Here is a 19,606-nt window from a genome sequence, read left to right as displayed (position 1 = left end):
GCTTTACTGCTCCCTGGATCAGCTGGACAGAGGAGATAATACTTTATTGTCCAATGAGGAGGCTTCAGGCAGAGAGGTGACATTAAAACGGGAAACAGGTGTACCGCCTTCTGGCAATGTGGAAACTGGCTGAGAATTAATATGGCAAACAAAACCCCAATTTTTTTTTAATGAAATACTTTATTAGCATTCATTATTAGCGTTTTGATTACTGACGATCAGTAACAAAATTATTTATTACTGGATGCTATGAGATGGTAAAAAAGACTTCTTGGAAAAGAAAATACACTGCTGCTAACAAAAAAAAATACAATAAAAGGCGCATAAAAAAAGCTAAAAAAAAAGGAAAACAAGTACAGTATTTACCTTTTCAAAAATAATTTTTTAAATCACTTGCAATATGCCTTTCACCTTGCTAGAAAAGTTGACTGTTCAGCTCCCTGGTGCAGCCCTTCTCCACCTTCTAACATCATAGTCCTCTCCTTATCTGGGATTGTCTAATTACTTGCTGTGCTGGCACTCCCCTCCCTTTACCTCTGTTCATAGCCTTTTATGTACCTATGTACCTGGGGGTGGGCATAAGGGAATACTATACAGTGTCATCTGAGTGACAACTCTGAGTTCACTGAGCTTGCTGACATAACATCCAAGTTGGTGGCATTCAGCAGCAGTCCAAGGCTTTTGGAAGTCTACACAAAGGAGGCTTTTACTGATAGAGGGCATGTATAAAATACAGCAAATGCACAGATAATCTTCTAGGAAGATTTTTGTTAAAATGAATGAATGCCGACTACCAGAACCTATTAGCCAGCAGTTGAGATTCCTCTATCCATGTGGTTTAGTCTCGTTGAGGAAATTAATAGATTCAGTACATGGCTAGCCTTTGACGTTTTATTAAAAAAAACCCCTCATCTCTAGATCTATCCCCTAGTTGCTGATGCAGATAACATATGACTGCTACAGGACCAGCCAACATATCTTTGTGGACTGACAGCCATCTTCAATTTCTCTCTCCTGTTTTATTAGCAAAATGGCAGCTTCCAAGAAGAAAATACTTAGACCTCTGGAGACTGGAGAAGAGTTTTTTTTCACAGATTATGCAGTGAGTTGTTTATCTGTGCTAAACAGTCGCAATGACCTGGACATTTTATAGATAGGCAAACTCCTATCCTCATATTGATTAGTGGTTCCAAATTAATAACTACTGCAGTAGGGAACAGACACAAAAGATAAGCTCAGCATTTTTCCAAATTACTGTTCTGCTTTATTATGACGCAATTGAAAGTTTTTATACACATGATTATGTAGGTATCACATTAATATTACATTTGTAGGTTTATGGTAACAAGGGGCGTTACATAGTCAGGCTAATTCTAATCAGGACTCGAAAGAATGCAAACATGTACTGAAAACATTATTAGTGCCGTGTGCACAGTGAGGGCAATGTGCAATACATACAAAATACAATACAATTATATACAGAACTTACAAATTTCCATTACAGTCTCCCCTCTTTTGGTCAATATTTTGATCACTAACCATACCTGCTATCACCCTTTAACCTGGAACCTTCACACGTTTACGTGGAGGTAGTCCTGGCCAAAGAGGCAAAAACTCCATTGTGGAGAAAATAATAGCTGAGCAGCTTTTTTCATTACAAAATGACTTTTCATTGTGAAAAACAAATGATTGATAAGACATATTTACAGAGTACTGGCTGTACACTCCTGAGTCCAGAATGGCCTTCTAGCTTAATTGTTGGTATGCTGACTTATCAGCACATGTAAACACAGACAATTCTACATAAAATGGAAGAGGTACAAAAGACAAATATGACTTCAACATGGCTAAACTACTTTTCAAATATAAATATCCCTTACAATTACAGTAATTGAATCAAAAAGTACCCTAGACTGTGATCGCAAGAGGGAAACAAATCAAACACAGAGATTTCTTTAATTTAATCATTTTTGCAGTGTCTGGGGTGGATCCAGGTGACTTTACCTTCAAGTTTTGCAAAAGTGTACATGAAATAGATGCTGTATTGAGTCTCCAAACATTTCCTTATATATATGTAGCACCCACCTGCTTAGGTGTGTGCTAGATAGTTAGTTAGGGTTAGAGTTATGTGAAAATTCCAGACATTACCCTGTTTGGTTTAAGCCTGGCTGGGTTTATTTTGGTGGGGAGGAATGACAGAGTAGAATTGGGGGTGTGACCACCTGCATTCTGTCAAAAGTGACGCCTTGTATGACCAGTGAGAGGTGCTGGAGGACAGGTTGATTTGTAACAGGATGTAGTTAGTTGTATGGGTCACCCTGAGCCTATCATTAATTTGTATGGGCAGGGGCTTATAGGCCTATATGAACTGTGGGTCACATGCTCCAGGGGCTTGCTGATGGGAAGAGAACAGCAAAGGAAGACAGTATGTAGAAGCTGGTGCAGCTTAAGAACTCTCCCCTCAGGAGAGGGGAACATGCCTTCACAGGAGGAGATATGGAGGAGATAACAGTAAGAATCTGCAACAACAAAAGGAGAGGCTGCTACTACCAACAGAAGGAGGGCTGGGAGAGGACCCTCTTATGGCAAACATGGACGGTCGCTCAAATATACACGTGAGTGCAAACCCAGGGGAGCAGTATTTCCAAAGACTGAGGGTGCTGAGGATCACCTGGGGGAAATCCTAATCCTATTGTTCTTAGGACTTAAATTGGAGATGCTGTGCAGTTGAGAAGTAGTAGTAAACAGGAGGGAGAAGATTTGCAGACCATTACAGGAACCAAGTTAAGAAGGCAGTTCATATTTCTGGAGGATTTGTTCACATTCTTTCTGCTATATACTAAAGGAAAGAATAAAGTTCTTGTTATTTGTTCAAGACTGTCTGCGGTGTCATCAAAGCAAGGAAGTGGACGGGGGGGGGGGGGGGGTAATAGAACCAACTGGCCTGGCGAAAAGGAACAAACTACCCAGCAGCTCCTACAGGGGTAGTGCGCTTCATATAAATGTCTCTTAACAATCCACAAGTCACCTGGCTTTAGTTTTAGATCCTTCCAAACTTTTAGGATCTGGAATTGGGGAGAAAACACATAAATTAGTTTGTCAAAAAACCTTAAAAGATCAGCAACATTCTCTGTGAGATCCGAATGGAGGACTTCAGCTGCTGAGACAAAATATAAGCAAGTGAGTAACACACTCCCAAACCAAATCCCATAGGGAGAGAGTCCAACATCCCCTTAGGGGCTTGATAGAATAGAAGAAAACATTCAGGCAAAAGTTTTCTTACTCTACTTTTTCTGCTACATTGTAGATAAAATAAAACCTCAAAACTTCCAGTAAGGACCCTCCTATAAAAATGATTTCCTCTGTTACTGTCTGTAGATTCTGGCACTCTGTACTTACAAACTACTTCTGATAACACTTTTTACTGTGGCTTTTGCAGTAGCATTTGCCACTGGACATCCAGAAAACATGCCCATACAGACAAAATGCATACTCGTAAGATCCTGATTTGGGCATCTGGATAAATCTTTTTGTAATCTCTGGAAGGGATGTTCAGCTTTTGGTAACACCTTTGGTAACAGGTAAAACAAGAAGTGGTATGTTATAAAAAACTACTGTGGAGAACCCTGGCTCTATCCCACACTCATTTACTAAGGCAGCCATGACTGCTTGTGATTGATGACACGGTCCATGTGTCAAGCTGGAGGGAAAAGAGTGGCTGGCAGACATAAATGATCACCTTTTCCAAAGTCCTGTTTCATAAGAAGTTGCCCCCTGTGTCAACTATTTTCATAATCGATTAATCGGCCAGCCAATTAGTTGGCCTGCATACAGAATGCAATATTTGTTTACACATCAGGAAATATAGCACACACAGCTTAGTACACCGTCCATACATGTCAGTAAGTGCCTGAGAACTTGTGAATGTGTGAGGAGCAATGCCTCATGTAACATGTAGTCCTGGGCAGGAAGTGAGTGGGTGTAAAGGCAGAAGTTTTTTACATTGTTATGGGGCACATTATACTATAATTTGTAGCTTTGGACACTCTGAAGGCAGGAGGAGCCAGAAGCATCGGTGAGGAACCCCAGAAGAGAAGAATCTGGGCTGCTCTGTGCAAAACCATTACACAGAGCAGGTAAGTATAACATGTTTGTTTAAAAAAAAAAAAAAAAACTTTAAACCAAGAGAAAGTGAAGGCTGATAGACTGGAGGTAATAGAAGGCATTACAATTACATTTAAAGTAAACTTTTACATGGAGGCAAGCCACATTACGTAGGAGCAGGGTACATTGCATACAGGCAGGGCACATTGGAACAGGGCACATTACAAGGAGGCAGGGAACATTACAGGGGGCAGGGATCATTACATGCGCCCTGGTGTGAAAGGGGTCCAAATAAAAAATGTGATCTCCTAGTCTGATATTTACCAGATTCAACCTCCAATAGTATATACAGTATATCTCTTCTGTCTTATTCTCAGAGTAGATTAAAGAATTTTCTCCCCAAACATATAGTTGGTTATTTATATTTACCACTGCATAGAGATTTTTAAGAATACATTTTTTTTAAACTTTACTTATTAAATTTACACCACACTTTTTTTTAAGGTTATTATCCGATTAATCAATTAATCGAAACAATAATCGGCCAACTAATTGATTATGAAAATAATCGTTAGTTGCAGCCCTAATCCCAGCTATACTGGGCCAGAACTAGGGTGGAATCTGTGAGTTGCACAGACCCATCAAGTGTCCGGGGCTGTAAATGCAGCATCCTTAGTCGCCTGGTCTGCTTCCATGTGTGAGTTTTAATGTTAGTATGGCTACCTCAGCAAGAACCTGGAAGGCTGAAAACAGCCAATCAATTTAACTTAGCATGCTTGATTGGTTTACCTGCCGAAGTAAAAACAAACTTCTGGCCCTTCAAATGGAACCAAAAGCTCTCGATATCTCGACTATCTATAAAAATATACACTCTTTTTATAGCTCACAGGCTTTGCTAAAACATGGAGCTCTGCTTCTTGAGCTGGGGAAAAAGGATCCAATGACTCTAAATACAGAGTATCCTTCTGGGTGATAAACTGCATCCTCAGTATAAAACCGGGAAGAACTCTACAAAAAATGAAATATCTGGGTCTTCAGGGAGTGTGTCCTGCACTGGGCTCGCAGCAGCTAATTCCTACGTCATCAATTTAACACATGTGTCTTCCTTTGTCTCCAGCCTCCTCCAATAGAGGCAATAAGGTGGCTGGATTCAAATGTATGCATTTTTCATTTTTAGATTTGTACATAAACAAACTCATATTTTAAACCTTTCATTAGACAGACATTTAGTTAGCTGTATATTTGCTGCGCAGAGTGTGGGACCATTAAGAATTAAATATTTGACCAAAATAATGTCTGTAACTTTGTCTAATAGCACCTTTGCATAAAGCTACAGCTCTGATATATCGGGATGAACCCTTCATTACTGGGTCCAGCTTGCATAAATATATTACAATGGCTTGTTTTCTATCACGCTGTTTGTGTAAGAACTCCAGTTTCATGTTTCAAAAAGACAACTTTTTCCTGGCAATATTATAATAAATGATAACAATACCCTGCGGTCATGCAGAGATGTCCAATAAATCCAAAATATTCTTCTGCTTATACCACTGCACTTACAAGGAAAAGGAGCGCATCATTTCACAATCCACACATTCTGGATTGTGAAAAAATAAAAATAAATAAAAACAAAAGGACCAACAATCTGTATGATGGACCAGAAAGCACTCAGCCACATCAAAAACTATAAAACAACTGGCTGCAGGTGGCATCTATCCTAACAGGGTGTGTGGACTTGATGTGATGGGTCTGTTATATTTAAATTTTGACCGCACATCAAGTTATTATCAGCCCTTAAGATTTCATTCTTGTAGAAAAACTTATTATGTATCCCATCTATCTTGGCTTTGTTAAACATTATGGCAGCTGTATTACAAATAACAACCTTATCTTAATCTTTTTTTTCCACTCAATAAATGTAAAATTACAAAATTGTTATCTTAATCTAAACTTGTCCCATTTTTACAAATTTCCCCAATAACCTGGACTTCATTTCCAACCAAAGGTTGTCTAAACCAGTTTCAATATATCTATATAATTAATAAAATTGTTAAATTCATATTAGAAATTAATACTTAAATGATAATTTTAATATCACACACTAATATATATCCACAGATAAATTTTCTTAAAGGGGGACATATTACTTAATTTTACTCAATTTCCCTTTAAATGCACTGTTTCCACTATCAAAGGATATTCAATTTGTGTTTGGAAAACAGATTCAAAAATAATTGTGATCACATTGTTTATCATTAGATTCGTTAACCCCGGCACATTTTGTTATAAATGTTTTGTCTAAAAAACTGAAATTGGCATGGTGTCCTTCCAGCTTATCACTGATCTCTCATCCCAGCCACATTCTTTCAGGAGAGCAGAAAGGAGGGGGTCACATCTGCATACATGACACACAAGAGATAGAACTAAAGGTTCCAGCATTCACACACATACACGAATATCTCTCTAAAATCGCTTACATTTCTCCCATTTGTACACAACACATGCATATCATTCTCTCAATTTCTTTTAATTCTTTTAATATTTCCCTGCTTAACTTCTGCTTTCCTTATTTGTTCTGATATCCTTTGCATCCAGTGTATTGTAATACCATACTTCACATGCTCTAGCTTCTATGATTCTTTGATCAGACAGGTAGCCATAGTGCTCATCCCATCTTCCCTCTCTGGCAACATATAAAGTATTCTGTTTTAATTCTAATTTCTCTGTTTCTTTACTTTACTAGTTGTAGTGCCTGACCCCAAATTCATCTCACAACTTAACGTGAAAATGTCCCTTTCTTTCTAGTGTTATTTGTCACCCTTGATCCATCCTGCTCACATAGCTGTTTCTCTAGCTGTTTACTCTGCATGATTCTTAGTCCCTGTGGACTTTGGTAACCCAGTTACCCATTGTGGATCCCTGTCCACTTTAACCATTAATCTAGGGGCTCAGTATAGGCGGAACCGCACCTTCGGTTCATATATAGTGCTCCTATTGCACTGGGCATTTTTAAGGGTCTTTTACCCTTCATTCCCTTACTTAATTTAAAGCCCATAATGACTGGCCAGTCTTCTCTACGTGTGCCTATACCCACTTGCCTCTAAACTACTTCATCTAGCAGATGTACTACATATACCTGTGAACAGCGCTATTCTTCCCTTTCTTATCTATAACACTCTGATGGACAGTAGACAGTGACAATATAACATATAACCACCAATACAGTTCGATTAAGGAGAGTAAAATAGGTACCCTTTGTCCCAAAAAGGAAGTCTGATAACTCAAAAGTAAGCAAAAGGCTTACCTCAGCTGGCTGATTATCAGAAATTCCCAGACTGTCTCAAGCTCCTCGTTTCGGATACTCAGGGTCACCTGTAAAGCCCCTCCTGGCTGGCTCACCATATCATATTGATTAGTGGTTCCAAATTAATAACTACTGCAGTAGGGAACAGACACAAAAGATACGCTCAGCATTTTTCCAAATAACTGTTCTGCTTTATTATGACGCAATTTAAAGTTTTTATACACATGATTACGTAGTTATCACATTAATATTACAATGGTCACAAGGGGCATTACATAGGCAGGCTAATTCTAATCAGGACTTGAAAGAATGCAAACATGTACTAAAAACATTATTAGTGACGTGTGCACAGTGAGGGCAGTGTGCAATACATACAAAATAGAATACAATTATATACAGAACTTACAAATTTCCATTACAGCAATGATACCCAAAAACATAGGCAGTTGTTTTACAACTTGTGTTGCTAGCTATAAGGTTCACTTTTGACATCAGTGTCAGACACTTCTGAGATCTTCCCAGTTCATTGATGGGAGTATTTGATTTTCAGTTGACCTCCTACTGATCTATGTTTGACCTCCTTATAATCTGCATCAACCTGCTTCAGGCTGATTTTGCATTCCATTTGACTAGTATGGGGAAAGAAGCAGTTCGTAAATGAACAAAAGCTTGTAAAACACATACCCTACATTTCATCAATTTTATAAATGTAACTAGACTTGAAAATCTGCCCACTCCAAACGAATAATTCAAAATTTCATAGATTCTGCGGAATTAGATAGTTGTTAAAGGCACTGTGAACATGCATCACACAAACAGGATAGAATAAGGGGACAAGACGAGTTAGTGAAGATGCAGTACCAATGTCTAACATGAAATTACACTATTCGGAGGAGGCTATATTGCTGTTGCCAATGACCACAGTACTAGTGTTGAGTGCATAAGCAGTCAGCCAGTCAGGGAAGCTGTGACTTGGCAAACGTGAAGGGGGCCTTGGTAGTGAAGGAGCTTTAGTGCTTAGGATCCTTTCCTAGCGATCAGAACCTTAAAACTGGGTCCAACATTGTGGCACAGGGTGTCCTAGGGACCCAGCCAGGGAGTCATGGAAGATGGAGTAAGGCCTTGAGAGAAGAGTAAGCATAGGTTATGTACAAGAGTACAGCTTTCTAGTATGCAAGTGAAACATACGAATCAATGTCACTGGGAATGTGGTGAGGGGTTACTGGGCTGGTGGTGTCCGGTACAAGTTCAGTTATACTTACTCAGACATTCTTCACAACTAAAGTGATAGAAGAATATGAAGTGTGATGATAAACTGCTATCCATAGTACACAGAGTGTAATGGGGAACTGATGCCCGTAATGAACAATGGGAAGTGTTACAGAGGTTGAGCCATGGATTACATGGAGTTAATTATGTATACTTGTGGAGAAGCATCAACCTAATCATTCTCTTCGTTTTTCTCAAGACCTCCTGCTCTCTCGCGCTCTCATCACCTCCTCCCACGCTCGTCTCCAGGACTTTTCCAGAGCTTTTCCAAGCCTATGGAACTCCTTACCCCAATCTGTCCATCTATCTCCTACTCTATTTGCTTTTAGATGATCCCTGAAAACCCTCCTCTTCAGAGAAGCCTATCCTACCCACACCAAACAACTGTATTTTCATTTTGTCCATCTGATCATCCCCCCACAGCTACTACCCTTTGTTCCACTTGACTCTTCCTTCTAGATTGTAAGCTCTAAGGAGCAGGGCCCTCTGATCCCTCCTGTATTGAATGGTATTGTAATTGTACTGTCTTCCCCAATGTTGTAAAGCGCTGCGCAAACTGTTGGCGCTATATAAATCCTGTATAATAATAATTTTTGGAGGACTTCAAGTTAGAGTGCTGCCTTTAATACTAGGTTTGCATGGTACGGTAGCCTTAGTCTGTCTTTTAGGAGCACCAGCAAGCATTCTCTCCCGGTCCCCAATTGGGTGTAGTAAACCTCGCCCACAAGCACATGTGCAAAGCCTGCAATATACAGTGCAAAGATACATGATTTAACAAAAGCTGTGCATATATAATAGATGCCAACTCTGAGCAAGGTACATTTTATTTTGCTAAAGCACAAGGTGTTAAAAATTTTGTTTGTAAAATATTTGTTTTCACCCTTTGCAGCATCTGTGCTGCTTAACTCCTGTGGCCTCTTTGCAGCAACCCAGCAGACGCATGGGGGTCGATTTACTAAAACTGGAGAGTGCAAAATCTAGTACAGCTGTGCATGGTAACCAATCAGCTTCTAACTTCAGTTTAAATTAAGCTTTGACAAAAAAATTGGCTTCTATGCAGAGCTGCACCAGAATTTGCACTCTCCAGTTTTATCAAATCAACCCCACCCAGTCTAGCGGCATGGCGTTTCTGATAGTGGGCCTTCTGATGGCAACATTGGTGGACCATGCAGGGAAAAATGGATGAATGGCTGCACACTCTGCAAGGATGCCAAAATCTTTATTGTAGTGATCAGCAAATAAAAGCATATACAACACCAGGAGATAAAACGTTAACGCGCTCCACGCAGATGGCAGTGCTTAATCATAACACCAATGCCTGTGCAATGTGTGCCAAAACAGCCATTTGCAGTCTCCATCGGAAGCCAGTATGACAGGGTGCCTAACCAAGAACTTTCAAGGCAGAATCACCAGGCATTATTTTCTAGAAACGTGCAGATTTAAATATATTGAAATGACTTACAGCAGCATGTTACAACATATATGAAAATGTAATAGTTTGTTTACATATTTTAAAGGAAACTTGCTGAAAGAGATACACAGGGTGCTGTTCCTGACAATGCTAATTACTTGGCTGTTAAACTGCTTCATTGGCTTTTTGATGGGGATCCTTAAGGCCAAAACCAAAAATGTTATATATTGCAGCTTACCAATCCTTACATGTGGTGGCTGCATTCATTTTCTTTTTATAGGCTTGTCCCCCCACTTTCCGGGATGAAGGAGTACAGGGGGCACCTTCAGACAGCAGCATTATCAGTCTGGGGGTAGGGTAGTGTTAGATGTACTAGACGATTAAGATACACCAACAAACTGAAGCCAACCTCCAACTCAAACTGTAGTTACACAAGCAGTTACAGCAACAGTTTATTCTTTTGGGATAAAAGATTTACATGAATAAATAAAAGATAATCATTGTAAGTAATCCTGTCAGTGGTAAATGGTTTGTCTCATGACTAACATATAAATCTGCAGAAGAGCTTGTTTTATTGAAAAACAACAGACTTACTGGCTGAATCAAAGAGACATGAAATAAACTCAGCGCTCGTTTGATGAGAGACCCTGGAGGTGTACACAGGTCAAATAAATGTGATTAAAAGAGTCTCTCAATAGGAGGGACAAAGTCCAAAGCAACAGTCTCTAAGATGAAGAGGGAGAGCAATCCATGTACCAGCATTAAGGGCAGCCAGTGTGAATAGCTAGAAGCAGTCTCTGCAATGCAACAAAGGAAAAGAAATAAAGCGCTTCTAAGTGCAGTATTGGTAAACCATTTAATGATAAGTCAAAAGTGAAACTACTCACAAAGTGAGCATAAACACAAGCATGATGGTAATCCTGCAGCAAAATCCGGAAGTGGTTTTCTCCTAAACGTCCGTGACTCTGAAGTGCAGCTGACAGCTCGTGCAGGTGGATTCCAGCATTCACAGCCTATGAGAACAGCAGGGAACACGGGGCGATCGGAGATGACGTCACTTCCGGGTGCAGGGTGAGAGGAGGTGGCTTCGCGTTCGGAGCATGCTTGCTCCTTCCTCAGGCCATACAAAACGCCATCTTTGTTGTGGTATATGTGTGCTGGGGAGATAAACCCGCCCAGTCACATGATCCACTACATGGATGCATATACACATATACAAGGGGAATAAAAGTATGTATGTTTGAAAAACATACATACATGAAGAAAATTATTGAATATGGTAATGAAGTATAAACTAGTAATATAGTGATGACATGAAAACATATAGGTAAAGTGACCAGTGTACTAATGAGGTAAATGTTATAAGGCTCATTATAGCAGTAAGGGCAGATTATAGGATGGTATGAACCTACACCTTACATCTTTCCGGAATTTTTTAATTGCTCTACTGAGTTTGTGGTGTACTGCCTCCCCTGCCCCGATTTTTGTACGTGGGACGGACAGTACGGGCCCTTAGGGCTAGATTTGGTGAACACCGTAGATTTGTGGAGGGTGGGATTGATAAGCACAGTGTCCCAAGACACTTTGCAGATGACCATGATCAATCAACTGATGGTCTGTTTGGATTCTGGAAGCCATATCCCGATCACTCCCCATAGTGGAGTACTTTAAGCGCTTATGTAAGAGGGAGAAGTTTTGGATTTATTCCCTGGATACTTTAACGCCTGTGTTCCCTGCTGTTCTCATAGGCTGCGAATGCTGGAATCCACCTGCACGAGCTGTCAGCTGCACTTCAGAGACACGGACGTTTAGGAGAAAACCACCCCCTGGATTTTGCTGCAGGATTACTATCATGCTTGTGTTTATGCTCCCTTTGTCAGTAGTTTCACTTTTACCAATACTGCACTTAGAGGCGCTCTGTTTATTTTGCTTTGTTACTGGCTGAATCACCAGATGAAAAGAAAGACAAAAAAAGAAAGCCATCACATCTAAGTATTGGTAAGCTGCAATATAATAAATATTTGCTTTTGGATTTAATACTGCTTTAACGTTCTCATTAAGTCAAAAAATTAATTCACATGTTATGAAATTCAGTATTATTTTGCCCACCTTGGTTTAATAGCGATGAATTACCTTAAAATGATTTTAATCCCTTTCTTAAATAGTTTGCAACTTGCTCAACAGGTCATACTAACCCAACACACACAGTCTAAGCAGCTACAATCATATTCTGATTTAATCTTTTTCTTAATCCTCAAAAGGGCAAGTCATCCTTTTCTTCACTCTCAAGGGGAAAAAAAACTTCATTGGATAAAGATTACAAATGCAATCAGTTTTTCCTCATCTATCTTAGAAGTAATGTTATGAGCACAGACCATTAATCATTCTACTGCCAGACACATTTTCTTCAGAAGGCATATCGTGTTGAACATTTTATTTCACTTGCCATATAAAGAGCCACAGTTGCTTTTTCATATACCGTAAATTATTCAAGTAACATGGCAGTTCTAATTATCACATGATTCCCCCAGATAAGTGCCCAGAAGCATTGATAGCAACAGCTCAAACTACCGTACCAATGAATTAATCTTAAAGTGGCTGTAAACCTTCCTTTTTTTTTTCTTTAAATAAAAATAACAAACATGCCTATAATTACCTGCTCGGTGCAATGGTTTTGAACAGAACAGCCCAGATCCTCTTCTTCTGGGTTAACCCACCGGCGCTCCGGGCCCCTCCTCTTCGACGGGTGCCTCCATGGAAAGCCGCTTTGTATGGGGGTGCCCGTGTGTGCTCGCCCCTGAGTCCCGCTTGACACGGACAGTGGGACTTTGCCCCACCCCCGCTCCCATGTCACAGGATTTGATTGACAGCAGTGGGAGCCAATGGCTCCTGCTGCTATCAATCTGTCCAATAAGGAGAGATCACATCACTGGATCGGATCAGGCTCGGGTAAGAAAAATGGGGGTCTGGGGGGCTGCTGCAGCGCAGAAGGTTTTTCACCTGAATGCATTAGGATGAAAAACCTTTAAGGCTTTAGAACCACTTTAAGCCCATGCCCAAAGCCTGCATCTTATTTTCATTAATGCTGTTCAGAAAATTGCCGTAGCCAAGCTAATTTTATAGAAGGGAATAAATAACTTCTCAGGAAAACAATGTCATTAAAAACCCAGTGAAAGAGATACAAGAAGGTGGGTATTGGTTTTCTGACACTTACATGGGATCAGAGATGAGATCCAGCCTTGAAGAGCTCAAATGTACCCAAGGTATAAAGCATGTGGCCCTGTTCTTTTCCCCTGACAATTATAAAAATGTATTTTGTCAAAATACTTTTTTCCAGTCACACACACAATTCAGAGAGGGTGAAGAGGAGAATAAAATATGAGCCTACTGCAATATTGTATTGTACTTATTACTGGGCATCCTTTGGCATCCTTGACACTAACTGTTGATGACACCTGATTTATACATATGGCATTGATTAAGATGTCCTTGTAACTTCAGTGTGCTACTATTGTTATAATATTTTTCAAATAAGTTCATAAAATGACTAACCTTTACACCTATATGAACTTATTTAACATATCATTTAAAAATCATTGTCATTAACATGGAGTTGGCCTCCCCTTTGTGGTTATAACAGCCTAAACACTTCTGGGAAGGCATTCCACAAGATTTTGGAGGGTGTCTGTGGAATCTGTGTCCATTCAACCAAAACAGAACTTGTGAGGAAAGGCACTGATGTTGGACAAGAAGACCTGGCCCACAATTGTCATTCTAGTTGATTCAACAGTTGTTTAGTTGGGTTGAGATCAGGGATTACCTGAGTTCCACAACACATTATTATAAACTAGACTCTGGGAACAGACCACAACACTAATTACTTATTCACAAAATATGTTTAGTTTCACTGGCTTTTACTCATTGGTTCTTACTTAAGTGCGTTGGTTCCCAGTTGCTGGATAATGGCCTCCCTCCCTACCAGGCCTCCACTCAGCTGCGGATCCCCCAACCTCTCAGAGTGCCTCCCAGCTCTATAGTACCCCTCAAAGTTCCATAGTGGACCGCAGTGCCCCCTTAGTGCCCAAAGTGCCACCCAACCTCCCACAGTGTGTGGAGACTCTAGGCCCCACCAAGTGCCCCCAACCACTAAAAGTGTCCTCCAGCTCCTACAGCTCCCTCTATAAAGTCTCCAGCCTCCTGTAGAGACACCCATACCCCTTTAGACCTCACCCCCCACAGTTTTCCCCAGCACCCTCCAGAAATCTCATTTCCTACAAAATCACCAAGTCTGCTACAGATTCCCCTTACCCCCTCCAGAACTTCCACCCCCCCCCCCCCCCCCACAGTAACATAAAGCCCCATCCAGAGGCTTCAAATATTTTTGCATCATATTTTATTGAGCGAGTATATAACTTTTTTTTTTATTGTTGGGGCATGAAAGATTTTGGAAGAATATACAGGGCCTTGGTCTCAATAAGGTTAAGACTCATTGTTCTAGTGCCATTATGATATTGCTCAACATACTAAATAGAATTCACTGTCTTTCATTCCCAGTTCAGGTTATAAAATCATTAAATACTTATATAGATTTCAATCCCTAAATAATGTTCACGGACAGTTAGACAGCACATCTTAGTAAATTCTCTTAGTGACTTACTCTAGGGAGACATTCTCGTGGACATTGCCTGTGCCAGAGGCAGTCAAGCGTCCAGATTAATATCACACATAATTTCAGACTGTATTAATTGGGAAAAGACAGCTAAAATCCGTTTAATATGTATTTACATTCTGTATAATTTATTTCACAATGAAATAGGTAAAACAACAATGCCAATTATGGAGCTGTATGATGCGGCATACACCACCCTCAGTCCAAAAGCCGCCTTATTTTCTCCACTGTCTAGTTATAGCAACAAGGCAGATTTACAACCACACTAGATAATTATAGTAGTAATCTAACAGTCTGGTTCTGACTGGAGGTTGTAGACATCACAGACTGCTGTATATTAGAATTAGGGTCATGCTGACTACAAGGGCATGTTCACATTTGTGCGGTTTCTGGTTTTACAATGTATTCATTTTATTACTGATGTGAATTTACAATATATATGCGCTGTGTAAATCGTACTTGTAATAATCACAGGAATCATTTTAAAGCCATTAAAATTTTTTTAAAAAGTCAGTTGCTGCACTGCAAATGATAAAATTATTTGTTGTAATATAATAACTGACTCCTAAAAATATGTGAACCCCAACAATGCACTTCTCTCATATGCTCCCTTTTAGTCTATTAAATACACCATATTACCAAAAGTATTGGGACGCCTGCCTTTGCACGCACATGAAATTTAATGGCATCCCAATCTTAGTCTGAAGGGTTCAATATTGAGTTGGCCCACCCTTTGCAGCTATAACAGCTTCAACTCTTCTGGGAAGGCTGTCCACAAGGTTTAGGAGTGTCTATGGGAATGTTTGACCATTCTTCTAGAAGCGCATTTGTGAGGTCAGGCACTGATGTTGGACAAGAAGGCCTGGCTCGCAGTCTCCGCTCTAATTCACCCCAAAGGTGTTCTATCAATCATTTGGTGGAGGGGGGATTATGGAGCAGGGTTGTTTTTTAAGGGTTGGGCTTGGCCCCTTAGTTCCAGTGATGAGAACTCTTAAGGCGTCAGCATACCAAGACATTTTGAACAATTTCATGCTTCCAGCTTTGTGGGAACAGTTTTGGGATGGCCCCTTCCTGTTCCAACATGACTGCACACCAGTGCACAAACACATTCCATAAAGACATGGATGAGCGAGTTTTGGGTTTAAGAACTTGACTGGCCTGCACAGGGTCCTAACCTCAACCCGATGAGTGCTGCCGGCACTGGGGAGCTACAGTTCATAGAGGGAACCATGAATGCCAACATGTACTGTGACATACTGAAGCAAAGCATGATCCCTTCCCTTCGGAGACTGGGCCGCAGGGCAGTATTCCAACATGATAACGACCCCAAACACACCTCCAAGATGACCACTGCCTTGCTAAAGAAGCTGAGGGTAAAGGTGAAGGACTGGCTAAGTAGGTCTCCAGACCAAAACCCTATTGAGCATCTGTGGGGCATCCTCGAAAAATGGAAAAAAGTGGAGTAGTGGAAGAGGACTCCAGTGGCAACTTGTGAAGCTCTGGTGAACTCCATGCCCAAGAGGGTTAAGGCAGTGCTGGAAAATAATGGTGGCTATACAGAATATTGACACTTTGGGCCCAATTTGGACATTTTCACTTAGGGGTGTACTCACTTTTGTTGCCAGCGGTTTAGACATTAATGGCTGTGTTGAGTTATTTTGAGGGGACCGAAAATTTACACTGTTATACAAGCTGTACACTCACTACTTTACATTGTAGCAAAGTGTAATTTCTTCAGTGTTGTCACATGACAAGGTATAATACAATATTTACAAAAATGTGAGGGGTGTACTCACTTTTGTGAGATACTGTATATATATATATATATATATATATATATATATATATATATATATGTTTAGATATAAATTATTCTATGAGCAATCAAGTGAAAACTGATTGGTTGTTTGAACCTACTGGACTCTGCATATATTGTATGCCTGGCATTTCAACAGAGGGTACAAGGTTTTCCTAGACGCGCAACACAAATCTCTGCAGGACAAGTAACATCCAGCCATCTCCTGCTTGCAGGCTGTAGAAAGATAGACTATGGGGCTCCGTAGAGTAAGCAAACATCCTTCCTCAAACAGCACATTGTGGTTCTAATTCTCACTAGTGTAATCACATAGCAATGTTGCCAATAAAGGGCATGAGCCGGTATGACAGGGCACATAATTCACATGTGCCGAGGGCAGTGTAAATGTTAAACACGGTGTTCTGCCTATTGCAGACAAGAGGTACAGTCTACCATCCAGAAAACCCTGAACAGAACATATGCTGACAAGGTGAATATGGGCTCTCCAGAGGGGTTTTCTCTATTTGGAACTAAAAGATGTATGATTATATTCTTCTATGTACAGCCACCTACTGGTAAGCAGCATTTATAAAGCCAAGATTTTAAAGCTCAAATATCTCTTTTGCTTAAGGGCAAAATAACTTGGGGAAAAGAAGAAAAGCCTGGTTAAAGGAAACTTGCTTCCCACTGTGTACGGATTCTACTGCTTAAAAGCATAAAAGAAAGCAGATCTGGAAAGTGATGGTAAATTGGATGCGCTGGGCTTTATCCAAAAAGTCAAAGGGGGGTTAAGTCACAGCTGGTGGATCAAGGCTCAGAAGGGTCGAATTTGTTCCATGACTGGATGTGGAATGTTGGCAAGCAGAACATATGCAGCTGGAACAGAACATTTGCAGCTTGCAATATTTTTGCAATATTTACTCTTTATTGCAGAATTGCACTTTTAACCCTAATCACCCATGCACACACATCCCCAATACGAAATTGGTTTACTGCAACATTCTGATCATTTAAAAAGATTCTCTTTTCTCATATACACTATATTGTCAAAAGTATTGTGACACCGGCCTTTAAATTAACATCATGCCATCCCAAATCTTAGTCCGTAGTGTTCAATATTGAGTTGGCCCATCTTTGCAGCTATAACAGCTTCAACTCCTCTGGGAAGGCTGTCCACAAGGTTTAGGAGTGTGTCTATGGGAAGGTTTGATCATTCCTTCTTGCTTTGTGCAGTGGTGCGCAGTCATGTTGGAACAGGAAGGGGCCATCCCCAAACTGTTCCCACAGTTGGAGTATGAAATTGTCTAAAATGTCTTGGTATGCTGACACCTTAAGAGTTCCCTTCACTGGAACTAAGGGGCCAAGCCCAACCCCTGAAAAACAACCCCACACCATAATCCCCCCTCCACCAAATGGTTTGGACCAGTGCACAAAGCAAGGTCCAATAAAGACATGGATGAGCGAGTTTGGGGTGGAGGAACTTGACTGGCCTGCACAATGTCCTGACCTCAACCCAAAAGAACACCTATAGGATGAATTAGAGCAGAGATGGTGAGTCAGGCCTTCTCATCCAACATCAGTGTCTGACCTCACAAATGGGCTTCTGGAAGAATGGTCAAACATGCCCATAGACACACTCCTAAAACTTGTGGACAACCTTCCCAGAAGAGTTGAAGCTGTTATAGCTGCAAAGGGTGGGCCAACTCAATATTGAATCCTACAGACTAAGACTGGGATGCCATTATGTAAAGGCAGGCATCCCAATACTTTTTACAATATAGTGTATGTCACAGACCACAGAAATTATGCCTTCTGAGAAATCTTAGTATCCGACAGCCCATCCCACAATGTATCATTTTAGTTAAAGTCAGGTGTTACCATAAATTGGACATTCATGTGTTGCAGTTCCTGTGATTGGATAGAGTGAAAGGAGGCTGCTGTCATAGGGCTTACAGACAAAAGACTGACCATTGGGGTGATGTGCTCAGGCTGCCTCCCAATTAAGACAAAGTACCTTCCTGTGTCGCTTGCATGGGACTTTGAAAAACATCTATACTGGCTGGACACCAACATAACTAGAGGAACATAATGCTACAATTTAGTCATTGGCCAATGTAAATATAGTTGAGGAGACAATCAATGAGACTGGAAGGAGGAAACAGTATAGCTCCCAACTTGAGGGGCTGTCCCTCTTCCTCATTTGTCCTTTATTTTGGTCTGATGTAAAGTACCTGTAAAAAAAGGCACTATTTATCTATCACAAAGTGTTTTACAGTGCTAAACCTTTTATCCACTTTCTAAATTGTTGCATTTGAAAAGTCAATATAAAGTATTGGTAAAAAAGTGCTTAAGGCAGTGGTATCCAAACTGCGGCCAAGGGGCCAAATGCGGCCCTTTGCTTGTCTCTGTCCGGCCCTTGGAGATGCTATTCCTCCAACTGACACCAATAATGAGGCATCATTCTTCCCACTGACATCATTAATGGAACACTATTCTTCCCACTGGCACCATCAATGGGGCACTATTCCTGCCATTAGTACCAACCATGGGGCACATTTCATCTTGCTAAAACCTATAATGGGGTACTATTCCTCCTGTTAAAACCAAAGATGGGACAGAGTTTACCCCCACTGATGCCAGGACAATCACTCACACTGGCCACGGGCCGACCCCCCTAAAGCCTGAAAGACAGTAAACTGGACCTTTGTTTAAAAAGTTTGGAGACCCCTGGCCTAAGGATTTAACCAATTTTGTGTGTTATGTCACCATGTAATAGGGTGTGTCCTTTGCCTACATACTTTTTGCTAATAGGTGTCCCACTTTCCTATATCAGAAAGTTGGGAGGTATGGAAACAGGAGTCCCCAAGAAGCTGAAATATTGATGAAAAAATGGCTGAGGGCGGACTAATTTGTGGACAATCTGGATGAACGTTGCTATTGTAGAGTTTTCCACAAATGCTTATCTAAAAACACATAATAGTCATTTAAAAATGGTTACATTTTCTTAATTCTAATTAGGACAAGAGAAGAGACAAATTCTGAGGTTTAGAAGTA

At 40.5% G+C, this 19,606-nt stretch overlaps 1 protein-coding gene across 12 annotated transcripts in view; it reads right to left on the bottom strand.

The window, feature by feature from the left end:
• The window catches only part of B3GALT1 (beta-1,3-galactosyltransferase 1), a 477,862-nt gene that overhangs the window by 260,448 nt on the left and 197,808 nt on the right, over nucleotides 1-19,606 (bottom strand). For 5 of the 12 annotated variants that reach the window (XM_073633978.1, XM_073633977.1, XM_073633974.1 and 2 more), the window contains one exon: nucleotides 7,409-7,540. The exons of 6 other annotated variants lie outside the window; for them this stretch is intronic. The gene's annotated coding sequence lies outside the window, so the exon portion shown is untranslated. Of the gene's footprint in view, nucleotides 1-1,276; nucleotides 3,066-7,408; nucleotides 7,541-19,606 lie in introns of those variants that run through there. One more of the 12 variants, XR_012245005.1, reaches the window with a different exon arrangement.

The sequence above is a fragment of the Aquarana catesbeiana genome, linkage group LG06, assembly GCF_042186555.1.
Source record: "Aquarana catesbeiana isolate 2022-GZ linkage group LG06, ASM4218655v1, whole genome shotgun sequence".
NCBI lineage: Eukaryota > Metazoa > Chordata > Amphibia > Anura > Ranidae > Aquarana > Aquarana catesbeiana.
The sequence above is the reverse complement of the archived record's forward strand: the minus strand, read 5'-3'. Positions and strand labels throughout refer to the sequence as shown.